The sequence below is a fragment of the Asparagus officinalis genome, chromosome 10, assembly GCF_001876935.1.
Source record: "Asparagus officinalis chromosome 10, Aspof.V1, whole genome shotgun sequence".
NCBI classification, from domain to species: Eukaryota; Viridiplantae; Streptophyta; class Magnoliopsida; order Asparagales; family Asparagaceae; genus Asparagus; species Asparagus officinalis.
Genome location: NC_033803.1, coordinates 62,383,656 through 62,407,725, shown reverse-complemented (window position 1 = coordinate 62,407,725; position 24,070 = coordinate 62,383,656).

Genomic DNA, 24,070 nt, shown 5'->3' with positions numbered 1-24,070 from the left:
TATTCTTTTTTAGCGTTGATCTTTCATTAGGTTTCTTGCGTTGCTAATGTGAAGTTATTTTCAAATTCTTTGAAAGTTATGTGAAAACTCCCAAATTTGTTGGTAATTTTGTGAGGCTTTTGCCCTAAAATTTTGTTATTCAATGATATTGATATCCTTCTTCTTATAATAAAGAGTAATTATTGAATTATTCCTTAAGACAATAAAGGGTACCATGTGTACCCAAAATTAGCACATATCAAATCCCTAATACAAAATGCTATGCTCCCCTCTATCTTATCAGAAAATGAAATGTGTATAACTAATTCTATATTTCTAAAATCATCAACAAATTACTAATATTCATATCCATAATTATAAAATTTTACTCATAAAAATATAAATTTTTATTAAATGAATTTTAGTTATTTCTAATTTGTTAAAGTAAGAGATAGAGAGAGTCTTGGGTAAATTTTTCTTGAATTGAATATTGAGTGTGTACATATACATATACAAGTAGAGAAGGCTGATGTTTGTCCCCATAACCAATGTGGGACTAAACCTACTACTAACACAATATTATACAGCCCCCTCAAACTCATGTTGGATCAAACAAAATGAGTTTGCATACAAGAAACTGGAATCGATGAAGGGGTAAGGCCTTTGTGAAGAAATCTGCAAGCTCATCAGTGGATGAGACATGAGGAAGTAGAATTGTCTTGTCATTGATAATTTGTTGATGGACAAAATGAGCGTCAATCTCAATATGTTTGGTCCTCTCATGAAATACTGGATTATTAGCAATCAGAATAGTACTCTTATTATCACAATAGAGAGGAGTAGGAGTCGTAATAGAAATATCAAAATCACTAAGAAGACGATGATACTCTACCTCGATGTTGGAAAGAGCAATAACATCATGTTTCTTACTCCGCTAAGAAATAAGGGAATCACCAAGAAATATACAATAACATGTGGTAGACTTCCTCGTAGTGGGATCACCAGCTTAATCAATATTAGAATATGCACAAAGCTCTAACTTGGATGTAGCAGGAAACAGAAGAGAGCGAGTGCTAGTACCTCGGAGATACTGGAGAATCTAAATAAAGTAGCATAGTGTACATAATGTGAGGCACTAACAAATTGACTAACAATGCCAACAACATGAGAGATATCTGGTCGAGAGATGCACAGATAGACCAACTAGCCAATAAGACGTCGGTATCAGGTAGGACCAGATCGAGGCTCACCATCAGTAGCAAAGTTTGATATTCTGTCGGAGTAGAGTATCGACAGTTACATTGTCAGTTAGCTCAGCTCGATCTAGAATAACCGAGAGATACTTCTGTTAAGACAGTAGTACACCCCGCGGGCCTTAAAAAATTTATAGACCACGAAAATACCGAAGAGAACCAAGATCCTTTATGTGGAACTATTGTTGCAACTGAGATTTTGCGTACTGTATACCAGCTTCATCATCACCTGTAATGATCATATTATCTACATAGATGAGTAATAAAACTTTACCATGCGATGTAGTGTGAATAAACAGAGAAGCATCTTGATGACTTTCTATAAAGTCCGCCTTGTGCACGACATCGCGAAAACACTCAAACCAAGCGTGGGGTGCTGCTTGAGACCATTAACAGCATGACAAAGGAGACATACGTGTTCCATAGGAATATTAGACCCTAGAGGCGGTTGCATATATACTATCTTAGATAAAGAGCCATGAAGAAAAGCATTCTTGAGATCCATCTGGTATAAGAGCTAACAATGAGTAGCAGCAACTGCAAGTAGAGTACGAATGGTGGGCATCTGACCAATAGGAGCAAAGGTCTCATCATAATCAATACATTATTGCTGAGTAAAACCTCGATCCACTAAACGAGCTTTCTGATATTCAATAGTGCCATCAGGATGATACTTGTCCTTATAAACCCATTTATTATCAACAAGAGAGATCCTAGGGGGATATGGAACAACATCCCAGGTATGTGTTTGCTTAAAGGCCTGAAATTCCTCAGCCATAGCATGTCGCCATTCTAGAAATTCAAGTGCCTCTTGAAAGGATTTTAGCTCAATGATAGTATGAATGACAGTAAGAAAGATAGGTGAATAGGATGTAACCGAAGCATACTAGGCAGGCATGACATATGGGCGTTTGCCTCGACGAAGAGCAAGAGGAACCTTAGGTAGGGGAGATGTTAGCACAGGTGCATGGAGATCAACAGTATTTTCTGGAGTGAGTGTCGTGTCCTTTGGATAGAGATCAGATGGTGTAAGAGAAGGCTTGAATGAGGAAGATGTAAAACCTCAAAAATTTGGATATTATGTGATAAATAATAATAAATATGTTATATATGATAAATAACATATTTTGATGTTTGAGTTGCTAGGAATTGACTTAAGATCAATTCAATATATATGTGTGAATATATGAGTGCAAATACACAAATCATGCACGAAGAAGAAATTTAGAAAAATGACCAGTTAAGAGTTTATATGTTTTTCACACCGATACAGTTAGAATATGGGAAAACTCAAAAGACAAAAGTTATAGATATCTTCAACAACCTTCCAAAAAATCTAAATTCACCTCATTTTGAGGTTGGATGTGAAAGTTATAACTACAATACTAAATACAATTTACAAAAATACAAAGTAGTCGACTACACTGTATTGTAGTCTACTAGCGGGGGTTTTCCTGGGAACGTCAGGTTTGAGTTCGGGTCTATTTTGTTTTTTTTTTTGAACCAATAATGTGTAGGAAAATATATACACGTTTTTCCTGAGTTGTAAAGGGCTTTTCACGAAATTTTTAGCAGCAACCACTCCTCTCTCAAATCCTAAACCGTAAATCTCAGTTTGACCCTTCTCTGAGGTGTTTGTCGAAGTAAAAGCGAGTTTTTTGTGGCATTTGGCAGAGGAGGGATCTTTCACACATATTCAGAGGCTCGACATGATATTTCAGGCAAGATCACTTGCATCCAAACCTGCACCCTTAGTTAATGAATGGTTTAAAATGTTTAAATCGATGTTTTACATGTTTAGATCTTAATCTAATGTAAAAAAGATTAAAATTTTGATATTAACGGTAAATAAATGTTAGATCTACATGGTGTTCTTGTTGTTTATGATAGAAGCGTGATCATGATTACTAGGGTTATTTCTAATTTTGTTTTAAATGGTTAAAACATGCTTAGGACATGTTTAAACCCTAGTTCGACCCTTATTTGAGGGGTCTATGTTATATTCATGCTTAAACCATAGACTTGTGATAAAAGAGCTTACATGTTAATTAAATTTATTTAAACCATAGGTTTGAGGTATCCTTGGTTCTGTGAATATGAATAAACGAAATTGTATAAGTTTCAAGCTTAATATGCAAGCATGCTCATGTTGATCTAATCGATAACTAGGGTTTATGTCAATTTCTTGATAAATGAGAAGATTAAACCTAAATTGTTAAATTAAGGGTTTAAATAATCATGGAGATGATTCTTTTGATTTATAATTACTAGTTTTGTAATGTATTAAAGCATGATTTACACATGACGATTGCTAAGAGTTGTATATACACAGAGTTGTACATGTTTCTGCTTAGTAGTGGACTACTAAGAGTAGTAGTCGACTACTATTGTCCAGTTTGAGTTTTTACAGAATCTGTCTGATTACAGAGTAGTTGACTAGTATACAGTTTAGTTGACTATTAATATTAATTCATGTTTTACGGAGTCTGAGTAGACTCAGTGTAGTCGGCTACTAAGCTTAGTAGTCGACTACAAAGGCTGATCTTCTTAACATTGTGTTGTTTTGATTTGAAATGTGAGCTCGAGGCTCAAGTTACATGATAGTACATATGTGATCATAATTATACATGAATAGTGTCGTAGTACACATGTTGATACCCTATAATGGGATTTTGTTAAGTATTGTTTCATGTACACTTTTTCTATATTATTGTATTCGCACTAGTGTGCACAGAGGTTTGTGAACCTATATTATTGTATTCGCACTAGAGTGTGCGTAGAGGTTTGTGAACCTATATTATGATATCCTTACTACAGTGTGTGCATAGCTTTGTGAACCTATATTATTGTATTTGCACTAGAGTGTGTGCAGAGGTTTGTGAACCTATATTATTGTATCCACACTAGAGTGTGCGTAGAGCTTTGTGAACCTATATTATGGTATCTGCACTAGAGTGTGCGCAGAGATTTGTGAACCTATATTATTGTATCCGCACTAGAGTGTGCGTAGAGGTTTGTGAACCTATATTATGGTACCCGCATTAGAGTGTGCGCAGAGGTTTGTGAACCTACATTATTGTATCCGCACTAGTGTGCGTAGAGGTTAGTGTTATGGTATCCACACGAGTGTGCGCAGAGGTCGGTGTACCTATGTTATTGTATTCGTACGAGTGTGTGCAGAAGTAAAGGAACCTATATCTTTATTTCCGCATAGTTATGCATAGAGGATTGAAATGTTTAATAGTTATTATGCACAGAGGTGCTATTAGATGAGAAGAAACAGAAAAGATAACTTATATGACTTGATAGCCCAATGTGTTTGGCGGGAACTAAATGTGATATAACTCACTCTTGAGTAGTTTTACGTCTAAGAGACTCACTTGTTAGAACATGAGACATATCTTTTACTCTGATGTTGAGTATGATGTTATACCCACATGCTTCTGTTTCAGTCATATTGAGTCTTATTGTTTATTCTTTGGTTTTGGGAAAAAAAGGATTCCTAAGTAGGCTATGCTTAATAGATAGAGCCACCACTACATGTAGTAGCCCTTCCCTTAGGGACAGATAGAGGTGATCTTGTTTTAGCGCTCTGACACTTTTGTTGTTGTTCTTTTTATTTTTATTTCCTTTTTCAGGCAGTTCAGAGCATCAGAGAGTCGCATAATGATAGAGTTCATGCATAGTCGCCGTCATATGAGCTAGTAGACGAGACTCCACAGTAGACTAACTTTATATTTAGTTATTAGAGTTTTTCTTTATTCCTCACTTTGTAAAGGATGTGAGTCTTGGTACATTCTTCGTTTATTTATTTTGTGATACATTTATATATTTTAGGATGTTAGATGTATTCCAGACTTGTTCTTTGAGATATGATTTATTTATGAGATACTCTTTCCTATATCATGTCAGTTACAGTTATTTCATATTCTATTGCCTGTTTATACCTGCACTTTATTTTTGATTACACTAGAGGATATTGCTATGATTGGTGAAACTTATTATTGTATAGTGTGGGTGCATGGCTGGTTTGACATATCTGGGTTTACCTTGGACTGCAGCTATGTGTGAAACCAGGGGCGTCATAGAAGAGTCAACAGAAGAAGATGGAGAGATGTCAAGAGATCTCGAAAGGAAAGGTGAGGTGAAGAAGTGGGTGATGCAGCTCACGAGAAAGCATGATCAGTAGAGTGGAGGAAATTGAAGTCATCAGAAGTAGAATAATATAGAGAATCCTCTTTGAACTGAACGTGACGAGATATATGAACTCGACGAGTTGCGAGATCATAATAATGATAACCTCGATGTTATGAACTAATTCCTAAATAGACACAAGAAATAGCTTAGGAAGACAATTTATAATGTTCGTGAGATGGTAGAAGAACAAAACAACAACAACCAAAAATACGGACCAGATCATAACAGGGAGAATGAGTATAAACACGACTATGAGGAGTAGCATCGGAAAGAGAGCTAGATGGAGTGATATTAATAGCATGAGTAGCAGTGAGAATGGCCTCAGCCCAAAAAACAATGAGGAATAGAGTAAGAAATAAGCATGGATCGAGCGTTATCGAGGATATGACGATATTTGTGTTTAACAATACCATTTTGCTCATGAATGTAGGGACATTACTGTTGAAAGATAGTCCCAGGAGAGGACATGATAGAGCGCATGGTAGACGATAGGTACTCTTTGGCATAGTCAGAACAAAAAACTTTAATATGAGATTACCATTGAGTGAAGATCATAGAAGTGAAGACTTGATAAGCAGTAAGTACGTCAAAGCGATTCTTAAGTAAGTAAACCCATGTAAAACGAGAGAAATCGTCGACAAAACTAACATAATATAAGTAGTCAGATGAAGAAGGCAGAGGAGCTAACCCCCAAATATCAGAATGTACTAAATCAAATAAGGAAGTGGATATAGATGTACTCATTTTAAATGGTAACAGAATGTACTAAATCAAATAAGGAAGTGGATATAGATGTACTCATTTTAAATGGTAAAGCAGTGAATTTAGCCAATTTACAACCAGTACATGGAAGTGGATATAGATGTACTCATTTTAAATGGTAAAGCAGTGAATTTAGCCAATTTACAACCAGTACATAGCTCAATATTAGAACTAGATTATACAAGACCAAGTACTCCAAATTGAATAAGCCTCTCCAGCCTTTTATTAGACACATGACCAAGTCATTTATACCACAAATTGGTAGGAAGCGAGGTAGAGGGTTTTGACGAACAAACAGAAGCAACAAGAGAACGTGGACGATGAACTTTGGAAGGTGAAGATATTCCAAAAAAACAATTTGTGCCTCCTACGACCCACCCTAACTATCTTGCCCGTCTATGGATCCTGCAGAAGACAAGTATTAGAAGAAAATGAGACAAGCAGGCCATCTATACATAAGGAGCTAATAGAAATTAAATTCAAGCACAACTGAGGAGCCACATAGACGAGACCAAGCGTTAGACGACCAGATGGAACATTTTATGGGAGTAATAGAGCCATATTAAGTGATAGGTAATGGTTGTCCAGTAGCTGTGTAGATAGGGCGAAGAGAAGATGAAGTAAAGACAAAGGATAAAAGTGAGGCATTACAAGTTATATGAAAGGAATGAGAAGAGTCAAAAATCCAGAGATCATTCATACTAGAGACTGAAGAGTTAGCTGAAGAACCAACAAAATGCATACCACAGAGTTGTGTAGCAGATGCAGAGGTGATATGCTGTAAAGCATCAAGTTGATGGTGAAGACCTTCAATAGCTTGAATAGAAGAGTCTGAAGTGGTAGAAGGTATAGCATTGGCCAACAATCCTGGTGTACAAGACGGTTGAGACTGAGGGGGTCACCGACCATGACCAGTATCTAAGGAACGTAACTCAGGATGAACCTCGAAGCATGTCTCAATGCGGTGTCTTTCCTTCTTACAATATTTACAAGAGAGCTTAGATCGAGCCTGTGGAGAGGGAGCCTGTTAACAAGTATGATTCATAATAGGAGCAGTGATAGGTACAGATAGAGCCGTCTCGAGTGAAAAGGTAGGAGTATCTGTTGACAAATTGAGTCGAGCTGTCTGCTGCCGGGTCTCATAAAAAGTGAGAGCTCCCATAACTAAGGTCAAAGTCAAAAATTAAGGCTGATGAAGTAGTTGATCAATCATAGTAGAATATTCAGGAAGGAACTAAAACAATTGATGCACTACATGTCATTCGTACCAGGCTAGCCAGTCTTCATATATGGAATCACGTTCAGGAAGCATGGAGCGTAATTCTATCCAAAAAGCTTGCATTTGTCCAAAATGAGACTATAGAGAGGAACTACCTTTGCATTGTAGAGAAACGCATTGCAGAAAATATGCCTCCCGTGCACCAGAACACTCAGTGAAATGCTCACTGGGGTGAGTCCACATGGCCCGAGTAGAGGAAAGCGAACCAAATTTAACAATGAGACCGCACTCTCCTTGATAGCACGAGCGGTCTGAAGATCGACATCACCACTGCTAGATGTAATAGTACCAGATGAAGCAATAGTGCTGATGGATGGTAGAACTGGTCCCATATTAGTGAGATATCAAGTAGACGAACGCCACGCAATCGCGACTGGTGTATATATATATAATATTATATATATATATTATATATATAATATATATAGTATATAATATATATATATATATATAATATACTATATATTATAATATATATAACAAAATCCTAATTAAATCGCTCTCAATTAACGGAGATTCGGTCGAAAATTCAATGGTACAATTTGGGGACAGAGATCAGCGGCGACAATTAGATCTCCGGTGGCGGAGGATTGATGGATTGGACTCAGATCTCATCGAGACTGGCGATAGTCTGCCAGCCCGACTGGACTCAGTGCGATAGTGACAGTAGCTGAGAATCTCCTGCGATAATTGAGATTGGCGACTTAGAAGGAAAAATTTTATTTATTTAGAAAAATTTTATTATTTGGGAAACCCTAAGCCAAGCTTTGATACCATGTTGAAGTAAGAGAGAAAGAGAGAGTCTTGGGTAAATTTCCCTTGAATTGAATTTTGAGTGTTGTACATATATATATACAAGTAGAGGAGGATGAGGTTTGTCCTCATAACCAATATGAGACTAAACCCACTACTAACACAATATTATCAACATAATTAAATTGTAAATTTTCATAAGTTAAAAATCTAAAAAAAATTGTCATGTAGCCTTGCTTGATTTTTTAAAGGATAAATTTCAATAAAATTCCCATAACCTTAGACGTTTAGCACTAAACCCTAAAATATTTGCAACTTTAATTAAATCCCCAATAAGTTGGAGAATTTTAGAAAACCCTTAAAATATTTTGATTTTTTTGCACTTAACTTCCATAACGGTGTTACTTCAAAAATTTATAATGCTGAAAATTATCCCATAAGGCCTATATATACCCTTCGAATTAAACTTATCTGCAAGTTCATCCATAAAATAATAAATAACATTAAAAATATAAAAATTATAATAGCTTCCTAAAAATATAAAATTAAAAATAACACTTAGAAAATTTGAAACTTACAAGAAACCCCCCTTAAATTCCTCAAAATAGAAAAACCCCATGACAAAGAAGGATATTTTTAAAAAATTAAAAATAACATTTAACCCCTAAAAAATCTCAAAAAAATAAAAATTTGTAAAAAGGCTCAAAAATTTCTAAATTTCTAAATTACGTTCAAAAACATGAAATTACAAATAACCCCTTGAAAAATTAAAAACTACGAACAACCCCCTTTAGATTCTAAAATTTACAAACATCTGAAAAATATGAAAATAAAAAACCAAGTAAAAATAAAGAAAATGAAAAATAACACTCTGAAAAATCAAGAAAACCCTAAAATTGAAAATTGCAAACTAACCTTTTAGAGTCTGAAAAGTCCAAAAATTCAAACAAACACCTAAAAATATGAAAATAAAAAAACAACATAAAAATTAAAAAAAAATGATAAATAGCACCATGAAAAATCTAAAATTGTAAAAAAAAACTCTAAAAATGAAAATTACAAACTAACCGTTTAAAGTTGAAAATCACAAAAATCCTAAAAAAGTACAAATAAAAACAAACTCCTGTATAATTTAAAAACTACAAACACACTCTTAAAAATTTAAAAGTTACAGTCAAAAAATTTCAAAAATTACAGCCAGCTTCAAAAATTTTTGATAGTAATAAACATCCATTATTGGTGGTTTCTAGCAAAAATTACATGGGTTTTAGTTGTAAAATATATAACATATTGAGGTTTCTGTTAAAATTTATTGGGGATGATTTTAGTCATTTGAGTATGCATGGACTAATTGTTAATGTTAGTTATCAAACAGGGGGTTTGTGTGAGGATTTTGAGAGTGTTAGGTCCTTAAACTCCTTCAGATAGCGGGTTCTGGGATTCACTGTTCTTCCCTACAGAAGAGATCATAAGAGGACGAAGTTAGGATCTCTGGTTGTTCCTCCAATGATCAGGTTAGTAATTGATCTTGAGTGGGAAATATAAAGATAAAGCAACTCAAAGTCGTGTAAAAAAAATAGAGGACTTACCCCATGTAATGTCGCCGTCTTTTGTTGTAGATTGGAAGGACAAAGAGGTAACTTGGACCGGGTCTAGGTAGGCAGCTGAGTCGGCAATCATCTTTTAGTACTCAGCCACGGAAGAGGGTGAGTTATCTGACAATTTAATAAGGGAATGACAATAGGCGCTCAGTGCTGATTGGGTCTAATGAGTCATAAAGAGTATGAGGGATAGAGTAATGATGTTTTTTCAGAGCAGTTAGTGCAAGGGAATCCGACTAGCAAGGGTTTTCGAGATAAGTGTCATTCTTCTATTTGTTTTGTCAAAGGCCGACTAGCACTGCCTTTTGACTCGGCTATGTGAGATGTCGGTTGAATAGTAAGCCGAGTATTAGTCGATTTGGTATGTTAGCCGACAAGTACCACCTTTTTGACTTGACTACGCGAGTTGTCGGCTGATCGAGTCAGTTGCAGAAATGTCTTGAGTCTTCTAGGTTATATATTTGTTTGAGTACGTGCAGGGATATGTATCAGCATCTTAATAGAGATTAATACTTAGTGATTTTTGGGTCGTAATAGTGGGCCCCTTTCACTTGGACTCAGTGTAGGCCGAGTCCAAATGAAATCACGATTTACCGAGTCCATGGGGTGCATTAATGAAGAGTGACTGAGAAGTCATTTTAGATGTAACATTGCTGATGTCGAAGGATAACTCTTGGCTACTATTGCTTCGTCTCTCATGTCTGAGTGTGGGCTAATTAAGGCAGGGGATGCCTAGATTATGAAGTGGTCACCTCAAATTCTAGGGTTATTCTTGGCCGTTGGCTTAGAGCTGTGTTGACCATTGAGATCTTGACAGTTGTTTGATTGAGCTACCTATAAATATGGATGTTGTGGTATAGGGGAAGATGCTATTTTTTGAAGATTTTTTGAATCTTAACTGCAAAAGACTCTGACTCTTTATCTTCTTTTCCAATGATCTTTAGAACAATTCCAATGGTGACTCTAGCAACTTCTACGCTCATAGTTTGACACCGTCAGTTGGAGAAGTTTCACTTTTTTAATCAGTGATAGCACCACAGTTGAGCACCGCATAAGAGGTTCAACATTCAAAGGATGTTCATTCTGACAGCATCGGTGAAGTCTCAAGCGGTCTTCGACTATGATGCATGTTAGGCTCCATTGTATATAAGGCATTTGGGATATGGTATATGTTTGTCGCTTCATACCTTTCTCTGTCATGTTTTTTCAGGCTCTAAGAATATTGCTGATGCAGATGAAGCTACACTCAATTGCTACCTTGGTGGGATTTGTCATCATTTACCACTGGTTGGGAGTTAAATTGATTTTAAACATGCTTGGCCACCTCGTCAGCGTCAAGGTGCATCAACAAGAAGCCCATTTCCACCTTAAGGTGTTGGGGGGATACAAGATAGTCATCAATCCCTGTGAGTTGAATAAAGATTAGAAGAAGAAATTCATAGGGGTTGCAGGGGATGACTCAAACTTGTGGTGTTCTCATTGGCCTGAGGTCTCTAGGGAGGCTTTGAAGGCGGGACCATTGTCTAGTGCTAAGAGACATGCACTAGAAAAGATTAAGGCATATATTAGCTCTCATAACATGGAAGTCGTACTCGATAATTCAGTATTATGAATAGTCAGTATCTCCTGCGAGCCTTCTTCTACTAAGGATATGGTGAGGGCAACTTCACTAAACTTTAGGTAAAACATTGAGATACCGAAGGCCCCGCTAGCTGAGGCTCAGGAGGGGGCTCAAGAAGGGCCTTCGACGTGGTTAGTGAAATGTCATATCGCTAGGATTTGGCGCCTAAGGAAGCAGCGATGGCTTATGATCAGGTAGCTGAGATAGCCACTAGGCTAGTGGGGCCGATGCCTTTGGCTGTTCAGGTTAAGAAGAAGAAAAGGTTGAGAAAAGTAGGTAGTCGAGGGCTTAAAAAGACGGTTGAGACTATAGAGATTGATGTTGTCTGTGTTGACGACGGGTCTCCAGAGCGAGTAAAGGGGGTCAGTATCCAAAGGGCCAAGGCTGAAGCTGGGATTTTTGGTGGAGCTAAGATCCCAGCCAAAATCGAAGCCCAAGTAGGGGCGAAGGGGCCTATAGTACTATCGAGTCGACCAATCGTCAGGGGAAGGTGTTGGCCACAAAGGGAGCATCTCCTCTTGAGGAATATGGATAGCTATATCCTCATCGTGTTTATGAGATTGAGTCCAAGGCATGGAGTAGTCTAAGGATGCTACTGATAGGATCCTCCAGGGTTGGCCCTCGATATGAGAAGGAGTCGACCCTAGAGCACAGACACCATCCTAATCGTTATCTTGACACGAGGGGGTCAGTCCTTAAGTCTCAGCTCGCTCAATAAAAAATGGTAGAGAAATTTTGGCTTCCCCATGATGCGGAGATTTTGGGGGAAGTTCCAGATGTTAGCATTTAGCTGAGCCTTAGGAGTTACCTGGTTCACAGGGCTCTTGTAGAATGGGAAGTATTTGGTCGAATGGAGTGAGTCTGAGCCTCCTATCTCAAACTTCAAAGGAGTCAGAATTCCCAAAAGCCAATCTAGAAAAGGCTCTTCTATTACTGCCGACTAAGGAGGATGAATTAGGCGAATGGGGCCGAGAGATGGAAGTGCGGTAGAGCATAATGATTGAGGGCTGGAAAGCCAAAGATAGTCAGAAGTCGATTGAGATTGACAAGCTTAAGCATGAGCTCCTCGAACAGATAAGAGGATAAGATATTTATCTGAGGAGGTCATGCATGGGAGGTAGGAAAGGAATCGAGCATTGGAGCAAACTAAGGCTGATCTTCATGTCACCTAATGTTTGAAGGCTGAGTTGGAAGAAGAGCAAGCGGCCCTCAAGAAGTTCCAAGAAGAGAGAGCTCAACGCGAGTTGTCCCTCGCTGAAGCAAAGGCATATTACTCACCTAGATTCGAAAGCTCATCGATTTGAAATCATTGAGGATTATAGTCATAGTGTTTTTGGGAAGGTGGAGGTGACAATAGCTTGCAAGGTGGGATATGATTATCTCCTGGCATAGCTTCCAACCAAAATAAGAAGTGTGCCCGACCATTTCCACTATCCTCTGAGGGTCGTTATTTGCTTGGATACACTATTGGAGTTAGAGAAGCAAGGTGGGGGACTCGATCTGGGTGGAAATAGTGATGGTGATGAGAACATGGATGATGAGGTTGATGCCAAGGAGATAGCTGTGAGGGCTCGTCCAAGCAGGTCGATGAGGGCTCAACTTGAAATAGCTGGGTAATTTTGCCTAAGAAAGATAAAGGGGTCGAGACAAAAGTACAGTCGACTCCCTTGTCGTCTCCTAGTCTTTGTGTCGATTCATCATAGTCTTCTAATATTCCTTAGGGCTTTTCTATATCTATGTAATTTTGCTTTGTAGATTATATTGTAAATGCCTTAGAGATATGAATAAAAGATGTTTTTTGTGTCAATTGGTACTATCTTTTGTGTTAGTGTTGAACTATGCTTAGTTTTATGGATTAGAATGATTCAATTTTGAGTCTTGAACTACTAGTCATTTGGTGGTGTCTTGGGCATTTTTTATAATGATTCCATGAACTGGTAACATATGCCTTGGGCTTGTAAAAATAATAACAAGGTCTCATATTTACATTTGTCTCTTGAAAAATGAGATATGTTCTCCGCTAGAGTCAACCTAGTCCACGTATACATAAGCTTGAATTAAAATGTCTTGTTAAAGTAGGCTTAGTGAATGATATTTTAATCAAATGGTCTAAAATGGACTGAGAACTAATGATAACACGATAAAAATATCTTTGTTGTTTGAGTTGACTTCATTGAGCGCCAACTAACACCGCATTTTTAGTCGGCTACGTAAGCTTTTGGTCCATTGAGTTGATCTTCGATGGGCTGGGCCTAAGCTAAGGTTTGAATAGTTGCTAGTTGTTGAGTTTCGAGGAGCATTTATGAAGGAAATGTTCAAGCACTGTTGAGGTGGCCTTTTGACGTCATCAAATGCCAAGCATCATTGCTGCTTTAATTTCTAAGAAAGGTGTCACATCAAATGGAAGGGCGGTGCTTCATTTTTTCGTAAGGCCCATTCAAATTCCAAGGTCGATCTCAGTTGTTTATTGTGAATTGGGTTGACTATTCAGATCTTAATACGTGTCACCATCGTGGTCTATATACATTTCATCTTTTGTGGAGAGATTCTTCTTCCACACTTCTTGTCCTAGCTTCCGAGATTAGAGTCTCTTGCCTTTGTTGATCTTCTGTTCTAACTTCTGATGATCTCTGATGGCTTTTGATGCTTCCACTACTGGTTATAACAAGATGAGGATCGACCTTCTTTGAACCTTCCACTCAAAGCTTTGTACGACGAAGCTCGAGGTTTATTACGAGCGATTCGATCTTCTCAAGGCTTTTACTTTGTTGGCTCTGGGGTAATCTGAAGCAGTGTATCATCATGACAATGATAGGTCACCCCTCTATCTGGATCATTTGAAGTTTGGGCTTCGATTGCCACTTCACCCTTTCATCCGCCAAGTATGTACAGCTTTGGGGGTGTCCCCTTCTCAGATCATGCCAAACTCCATCGCTACTTTGGTGGCGTTTGTGGTGATTTGTCATCAGCTTGGCTTCAATTCAAGTCTACGTCTATTCGACCACCTCGTCAGCGTCAAGACGACGAAGAAGGAGGGGGATTACTTCTTCCAGAATGTGGGTGACTTCAAGTTGGTGATGAACACTTCTAACTCCAACAAAAATTAGAAGGAGAAGTTCATGTGGGTTTTTTGAGCTGACGCCATTCTCTCTTATTTGAGTGCCCAAGATCAAGAAGGACACACTAAAACCGTGCTTGCTTTCGGCTGAGGAGGCATAGAAACTTGAGAGGATTCGGGGTTATGCCGAGCCATGAGAGGTCAACAATCTCTTCGAGTCAGCCATTCCTTGAGTGGTTGGTGTATCTAGGGTTCCTCTGATTGAAGCCGATACAATCCGAGTGATGGTCTTGGCTATCTCATTGAAGGAGGGAAAGGGGACAGATCAAGCTTCATCAAAGCTAGGTTCAACTATAATACCCCAAAAATGGCTAAGGGAGGAGTGTAGGCTGTCTAAAAATCATAACAGATAGCTGATCCCCATCAAACACCGATGACGGAAGTTACAATCTGACGACTTCCAGAAGGCTACAATTTGAGGACTTTCACGTAGATCGCTGAAGGTTACAATCTGACGACCTTCACGACAACTGATGAAAGATCTAATTCAACAGCCTTCACAATCGACATCAGGAGTTACAATCTGATGACTCTCATATTTTCAAGGAGCCAAGGCGAAGGTTACAAGGTGACGATCTTTGCAACGCTCAAGCAAAAGAGACTACAAATTGACGGTCTCTTCATATTAAAATGTAGATATCTCTCAAACCGTAAGGAATTTGGCGAAACGGAGAAAGCGAACCAAAGCCTTTAGCTAGGTTCGGATGGCTCCATCTTGTCGAGATAGCCGATTTTCATATATAATTCGTCCAATTCCGACGTACGGTTTGAAAGTTATGACCTGTTCTTCGCAGCAAGTTATGTTCTGAAGTCCGTCTGCAAGACCGGACTTCTTCAGAACATTGGACTTAGCCTGAAGCTCGCCAAGCCCGCCTAAGGTTCACCTCTGCATTACAGAGTCAAAACGCACAGGTTGAACCAGCGTTATAACCTCAAAACACAGAGGTTATCCTCGTGATATAACATCAAAACACAGAGTTACGGCCCAACTGTGCGTTTTTAGTCTAAAACAGGCCCAACTCTGCGTTTTCAGCCTAAAACGCAGAGTTCATCTCTAAAACAGCACGACCTGTGCATTTTCAGCCTAAAACAGGCTCAACTCTGCGTTTTCAGCCTAAAACGCAGAGTTCATCTCTAAAAACAGCACGGCCTGTGCGTTTCAACTCCCAGCGAGCGCCCAACTCTGCGTCTCATCTCCACGACGCAGAGTTAAGGTCCGAAACGCAAGCGGCGTGTGCGTTTCAACTTCCAGCGAGCGCCCAACTCTGCGTCTCATCTCTAAGACGCAGAGTTAAGGTCCAGAACGCCAATTTAGGCGTTTGACTCGTTCAAACACGAACTGAACAGTTCTAGGAACTATTTTTCCCCACGATTTGAGGGATTTCTGCCCCACTTAGGAGCGGATTAAGGGGGCAGTTACCACCCTTAATCCCCTATAAATATGAGAAACTCAATTGAGTTAAAGGAGGGGATTTTGTCTCATCAATAGAGGGAGATTCGGTCAAGAGCAAGCTTGGTAGCAAAGAAGCGCCTTCATCCTTCGGCTGGGATTTTGGAGATCGACAATAGGAGCTTCTTAATCCTTGGCTTATAACCGACTTTCGGTTAAATCAACTCTTCTATAGAGTTTCAAACTCGTTCAGAGTTATCAACTCGATCAGAGTTCAAAACTTGCTCTGCAAGTTCTTCTAAAACTCGCTCTGAGTTATCAACTCGTTAAGAGTTATTTTCAAACTTGCCACGCAAGTTCTCCACAACGTCAAATCGTGAGGAGAAAATCACGTTACAGTAAATCAAGACGTGCGGATTGTCAACGGAGAGCAAACTCGACGCGAGCATTCGAGGGAGGCACTCCATTGCCACCAAGAAGAACCCAGTTTTAAACAAAGGGGAGAATCAAATTCATTCTCCTCTCTTTTGTAATCGGAATCCAAATTGTAATCGATTTTGAGAGAATACAAATCAATTTTTCTTTCACTGTCTTTTTACTGCAAATTTTCCACAAACAAGGAGCTAGCTCCTGAAGAAATCAAGATGATGGTGATGAATGCTACCGCGATCACGGCTAGGCTGGGAGGACCGAGTCCCACCGCTCAACCTGAGAGGTCAGAGAAGAGGAGGAGAGGTTGAGTAGAGGCCAAATGCCCCACAGGAGTGTTGAGCAGGCTAAAGCTGACTCGGGGGAAGCGGCAGGGGCAGATGTCGTTGACCCACATCAATAGTCTAGTTTGCATTCAAGCGTATCTTTCTACCAACGATCGAGGTTGTCATCCTGGACGAGGCTTCTCTCGTTCAGCCAGTGGGTGGAGAAGAGGTGTCGGAGCCCATTGAGGATGAAATCTAAGGTGGCGAGTCTACAGCCCAGCCCCTTCAATCTAAGTCATTATATAAGCTTGGTAAGGGGCCAGCTGATGCCTTGGTTTCGACCGTGGGGGAAACGATCTGGCCTTCGGCTGTTGAGGAGTCGACGTGGGTCAACACAGCTCCAGTCCTATAGGTAAATGGGTATGGACCTTCCACCATGATGTTGATGAACTCGACCCCATGTTGTGGGGAAGGTTGAAAGCCATGTTGATGGGCACTCTAAGAGAAGGCCCTTAGTATGATGGGAAGCCATCGGCTAAATGGCAAGTCATCCCTAAGAAGCATCTCGATAAGAGAAGCTCAGTCCTAGAGTCCTAGGCGGCCGAATCTCGAGTGTTGTGGTAGTTCTCCCTTACTAGGGACGATGACAATCTCTCCAAGATGCCTAGCATCAGCCTTCACCATGCCCTTAAGGGTTATCTGCTACGGGGTACTTTGATCGAGCAAGAGTTATTTTCTCAACTTGAGCTCACACAAAATCTCCCTGATAATTTTAATAAGATGCTCAAAGATGAGAGGATGGGTCGGAAAGCAGCCCAACAAAAAGTTGCAGCCTTGGAGGCTGAGCGGGTGGCTTGGATAGGAGCTAGGGCAAGTGGCGACGGGAGTTGGAGACCTGAGAGAAAATGATTGAACGGCTCTACGGGCATCGCAGCAAGTAATTGTTCATAATTACCAAGCTTAAAGAGGAAATTGGCCATCTTTAGTATGAGATCCTCGAATGGGATGACCGAATCAGGTATCTAACTGAAGAGGTCGAGGCTGAGTGACATGAGAGGATTGATGCTCAAGAAAGTGCCCATTCAGATCGCTTTGTTGCTCAGTCCTTGACCGAATTAGGTATCTAGCTGAAGAGGTCGAGGCTGAGAGATACGAGAGTGTTGCTTCTCAATCTTGTTGTATGCCTTGGCAGCATAGCTTTGTCATGTTTAAAGATGAGGCCAAGGTCTTTAGAGTCAGCTGAATAGATGGAATGCCTTGGTTTTACCCTGAATAGGTACTAATATCTATAGAGTCGGCTAAGTGATCGAATGCTTTGGTTTTACCCGGAGAGGGTGCCAAGGTATTTAGGATTGATCGACTTGTTATTGTTAGGTCCCAAAAAGATGAAACGATTAGTTCTCTTAACTATTTTAGTCGTGCGACGAGATTTTATCACTTGGTAAAAATCTCGTTATAATCACTCTTTCTCAAGTATAGAAGAGGAGAAGGTTGGTTTGGCTTCTCCTTTGTTTAACGTGGGTTCTGTGTGGTGATGAGATGCCTCGTTCGATGCTCGTGTGGAGCTTACTTCTCGTTGATGATCGGAGCAAGACCGCTTTGATTCGAGAAGACAGTTAGCCTTTGTTGGGTGCTTGAACCATCGCGCGTCTAACTTTAGATCACAAGAACAGAGGTTCAAATCTCAAAAGAGCTTCTCAAAGCTTGAGTGGAAAGCTCTACCAAAAATTAGATTCCCTTGAGCTAACTCCATTCTTCCCTCCGTTGGCTTCGCCATAGCTGTTCAAGGCTATTTATAAGCCTTTAGCGCGTAACTAAAGCGCTGATCATAGGATTAAGAGCGTAACCGACTCCTTGAATTTACCCTACGTGAGCTGACTGGGTCTTTAAGGCCGATAGAGTCGAGCTTCACTTGGTGAGATGAGCCTCGCTACATGGCGAGGTTTGTCTGACAAATCGAGCTTCATTTTATGGTGAACTTCATCATTTGATTGCCAAGTCCAGCTACGTGACAAGCCTCGTGAACTTCTTCTGACGAACTTCATCTTCACTTATGAGCTTCATCTTTAATAATGAGCTTTGTCTTCTTTGATGAGCTTTGAACCTCATTTCCAACGACGAGCTTCATTTTCCAGAGTAGCTTTGTCCCCAGTGACGAGCTTCGGACTGAGGTTCGTCTTCAATGACGAGCTTTATCTTCAATGATTAGCTTCATTGGCTGAGACGAGGTTCATCATTATGATGACCCTCATTGTGCTTGTAGTGAGGTTTGACCCTGGTTTGTTTCTTTATATTTTTCTACAAGACCCCTTTCAAAGTTTTCAGACCCAAATTGGGTTGTATAGGGTCTGAAATACTTTGAATGTTCTTGACTATTACAAGCTTGGTCTGTACGACAAGCTTTGTCTGTACGACGAGTTTGGATGCTTCAGGGTGAACCTCATAGTTAAAAATTTATTGTTTCTAAGTAGGCATCAATACTTTGAGATAAGGCTCCACTATTTGTTGAGTCTCGTCCTTCTGTACGAGCTTCGTCAGGCCCACGTAGAACTATCAACTAGGTCTGGTCAACATTAAATATTGTACGCCAACATCATCGTAGTTTTTTTAGGCCCGATAGATGGTCACTAGCTGGGGCCTCGAGATCCACGGATCGCTGATTAGGTTTCCTGCCTATAAATAGGTGGCGGCCTTCGACGAAGTTGGTTTGTCTTCTTCAAGCTTTGAAAACTTAGGTGCTTCGTCTGCATAGAGCTTTTACCTCCGAGTTTTACCCTATTTCTTTTCTAAAATTTGAACCCATGGCCCCAAAAGCTACCGCCGGCAAAGGGAAGGGAAAGAAAGCTGCTAGTTCTTCAGGCGAGGTTGCCGCCTTACCAATTATCTCAGGTAGTGCATTCGAACGCAAGATTTGCATTTAGAACAGTTGAATTTTGCCTATTTTGAGCCTGTTTTTTTGAAGGAGATGAGCAGCTTCCCCTTTTAAGATGAGGTTCATCTGATAGATGATGTTCATCTTGTTGGATGAAGTTTTTCCGATAGACGAAGATCATCTATTGGACGAGGTTCATCTATCTGACGAGGTTCGTCTGCCTGACGAAGCTTGTGCCATTTCTTAGGTGAGGCTCATCTTTTAGCCAAGGTTTATCCTATCTGGCTTATTTAGGCTAACTCCACTATTTTTCCCCTTGCAGTTCTACTTTCATTTGCTCTGATTTCTTCACATGGTGACTTCGTATTAGATAACACTCAGTTTGGAACAGACCAGCCTCGTTTCCCTATGCTCGAGAACCTTCCTATTTTCCAGATAAGAAGTCGGGAGGTGTTCTGCCAACTCATTGATCCTTCAAGTATTACACTAACGCATTTGATCACAGAAGCCCCCTTGGAGACAACTAACCAAAGCAGGATTCCGAAGCCTATTTTTCTATTCTGCGATTCTACACCTGATCCCGATATGCTGGACCTCGGGACACATCGGTGGCTCAGGATGGCGGGTGACCGATGCTACTTCACGCCTCATATGTTGCGTGACTGTTACCTCACCTCCCTCAAAGCGACTTTAGTCTCACAAAAGATGGACTGGGAGTTGACCCCGACATAGGATAGGGTCATACGTGGGTACTTTTTTAAAGACGGCGCTGGAGTAGATAGTGGTAGCCATCATGTTACTAGTTTACATCCCGGGTTGGTTCAGAGGGAGCTGCCTGTTAGTGAAATGGCTGTAGAGGCAAACACTTTCTACAGCTCCTTTTTCAAGGTTGAGGGGCAATTTCCAGCCAAGGATTTCAGAACTCTCGGTTGGTCATGTTGAAGTGCTACACAGTGGTGGCCCCGGATGACTGAATTCATATTGAAGGAGAATTACAATGACCTACAGGAGTACAACTTCCTCGCGCTTATCAAAGCGACTCAGTTTGGACTAAAGAACAATGCCCAAAAATTCTTCAGCATGTTGGATCTATACAATCCTGACATACGCACGTTCTTCCCCCATGACGAAGAGTTAGGGATAGCACTTGACGAGATGGTAGATGTCTTGGGGCTGACACTGGGAGGATACACGTACGAAGAATATATCCCAGGGCATAGGGAGCTGATGGACCTAGAGAGGAGCCACCCACAAGCCGTCAAGATGTTTTGGGAGCTCCTGTGCCCTATCACATCTGTTTGAGCACTGAGAGACGTACGGAGAAGAAAGGTGGCCTGTCTCTTAGCCACAACACCTAGGCCAACTACCTTTTCCAGCATCTAGATTAGTAGAAGGTCTCGGTGTCGCTGTTGGATCATTGTGACGCGGTTGAGTTGGCGTGACATATATTTGCTCATCCCCCCACTTCCTATGTGACACCTTTGGATGAATGCGGTTATACAGCAGGTGTAGAGATTGAAAGCTTCTTCCACCAAGCTGAAGAGCCAATTTCTCACAAGGTGTTAGTCATCTCGTCATACAGCTTCGACACCCTACCGATGGAAGTAGTGTTCCTAGCCATTCGTTTGGTGCATGGCCACTCCTACGCTCTCCTCCCAGCCATGATCGCTTACATTCATGAAGGATTGTGATGGTTGTGTGCCCAGTTTTGCCGAGCTGTTGAGTGTCTCACGTGGAGCTCTCCTATGCATATCTCATGGCATGGTTCTTGATGCACTGCCCCACCCTCTAGACTGCACCTTCTGTTCATGATGAAGATCAAGCTATCCGTTTTATCAAGCAGTTGGAGAACTCCTCTTGGAATAAGACGTATATGGTAAAACCAAGGAATGCTCTAAGAGATCATAACAACTTTGATTTCTTTAGGTGCTTTCCTCATGTTCCCGAGACCACCTACATCTAAACACTTGTGGACGAGTCGAATGGCTAGGGCTACACTTCTGTATCTATCGGCTATTTTAGATGGCTCATAAATATATGTCCTGGGTACTTAGTCTATCGCCATTGTCCGACGTGCCAACTGGAACCCTACTTGCCTTGCTGATTTGCACGCCAATTCAGTTATGATCAATTATACGTTGGCAACCTGAATACCTATCTACACTCTGAGGATGGCCTTATTGATGGGGTGAGAGCATGGTTTTGGACAATCACAGGATGTACAGGTGCCCACTTCTCACTTCCGCATCAGAGTCTCCCACTCCGAAAGACATTTGCTTATTACAAGTGGCACTGTACCACCAACATAGCAATTCCTGGTTTTAATGTCTACTCTTCCGGATTACTTCTCTTTAGAGGTCGCTTAAGATCTGGGGATGCTTCAAAAAGGAATCGTATGCCATGCTTCAAGGAGTTCCAACGTACGGAGGAAGCTGTAGGAGGAGGCGAGGCTTAGCGTTCGAGCACCCATGAGACTTTCAAGAGGTATTCGTAGAACTTGGTGAGGGTACGCTTCGGGGGTCTCATCGTATCGAAGAGTACAAGAGTTATATGCCTGCCGCTATTGTAGAAGGTGAGTCTTTTGGGGCTAAAGATGCTGCTAGTGAACCTGTGGAGCTTCCCCATGTCAATGAGTCCCTTGAGTTCTTACGTCATGACATTGCTAAGCACACATTCCAGTCTGTTGATGTTTATGTGGAAAGCTTTTCGTAGTAACCAACCAAAGTTTTGAACATCCCAAGCTCCAAAGGGGGTCGCCTATTCGATTAAAGCCTCAGGAGTCCTTGGGTTTGGAAACAACCGTTCCGGCTCAAGAAATATAAATTCTAGCTGCACTTGAGGAAGCACTTCTAGCTATGGAGTGAAAGCACCCTAGAGGGGGGGGGGGGGGGAGGGGGGGGGGGGGGGTGAATAAGGTTTATGCTAATCTAATCCGATTTTATGCCAATTAAAACTAATTAACAAGTTATCCTAGCAAATATAATACACTACAAGATATATGCAAGGATAAGAAATATAAATAAGGGTGAAATAAACAAAAACAAATAAGAGTGATAGTGCACATATAAACTAACAGAAACACACAAAGATGATCACAAAGTTCGGTCCTTCTGACCTACGTCTCCGCTCCCTACTCCTGGGGAAAAAATCCACTATCACAATCGGGTTTTCTATGCTTACCCGAATAACGTTTACACGTCACACTCGGTTTTCTAGTTCATCGAAAACTTTACAATCTCATACTTTTGCAATCTCACTTTACACCCTCTAAGTGTTGGTCTCTAGCCTGTATATCCCTCAAGTGTTAGGAATTATAACCTACCTCTAGGCATTACTACCTACCCCACTCCTCTTGGGACAACTCCGTCTCCCACCACATACTTCTCTCGGTGTACAAGTGTATTACAAAGTGTATCTCACAATGAAGCTCTCAATACAACAAATGACTGTTCTCTAAACAAGGTGAGAACTCAATTAAGCTCACTCTCAATGTCACAAACCCATAACCCCAAATTATACTATGAATGTAAATACAATAAGCTAAATAGGTTATGTGTGAACAATGAGAAGTAAAAACAAATATAAACTCAATGTAAGTCTAGCTTATGAAATTATGCTCAAACGTATAAAATAGCTAGGATTGAGTTTATGAAAAACTTCTCTGAAAAACAAGATGGAGAGATGGAGATTGAAGCTCAAACAATGAAGATGATCTCCTCCACTTGTGAAAAATTCTTCAGAAACCAAACAAACACTAAAACAAACTTAAAAACCCTTAAACAAACTTGTAAAACTCTTTTAAAACTTTTCTTAATTACTTCAAAATGTTAGAGGATAAGGGGTATATATAGGATCAAGAAACAAAGCTCAGAACCCAAGTGAAACCCAACAAAAAGATAAAAATAACAAAAACAAAAAAGTAGTCGTTACTATCGTCGGTCGACTTATTAGTCAACTGATGTGCTGACCGTTATAGGCATTTTCCAGCTCAGCAGTCGACTAACGATATTTATCAGTCGACTGTGGATCATCAGATGACAAAAATGAAACAGAAACTTTTTGTTGATTCCAGATGTATTCTTCAGTCGACACATCAGTCGACTGATGTCATCAGTCGATTTACCAGTCGATTGATAACAGGTTATTAGCCTAAATCAAATAGTAAAACTAATTTTTGAAGTGTTTTTAAAAATAGCAAATAAATTCCAAAAATATAAAACTATGGGAAATCATTGTAAAAATATAAATGAACATGTTACAAAAAGAATATTTAGAATTGCACTTCTCAATAGTAAAAACTCATCATTTTTCAAATATGTCCAAAAATATGAAAACTAAAAATACATGTTTTTGTCATTAGACATAAACACAATATTAAAACTTTTGTAAAATGATTTTATATACTTAATGAATTGATATAAAATATTGTTATGAAGTCCATAAACAAATAATTTAATATTTTCACAAATTCATTTTTGTATAAACTTGAAAACTATAAAACCAAAACATATATGTGTGTATATGATTGAGCTTAAAGTATCTACACACAT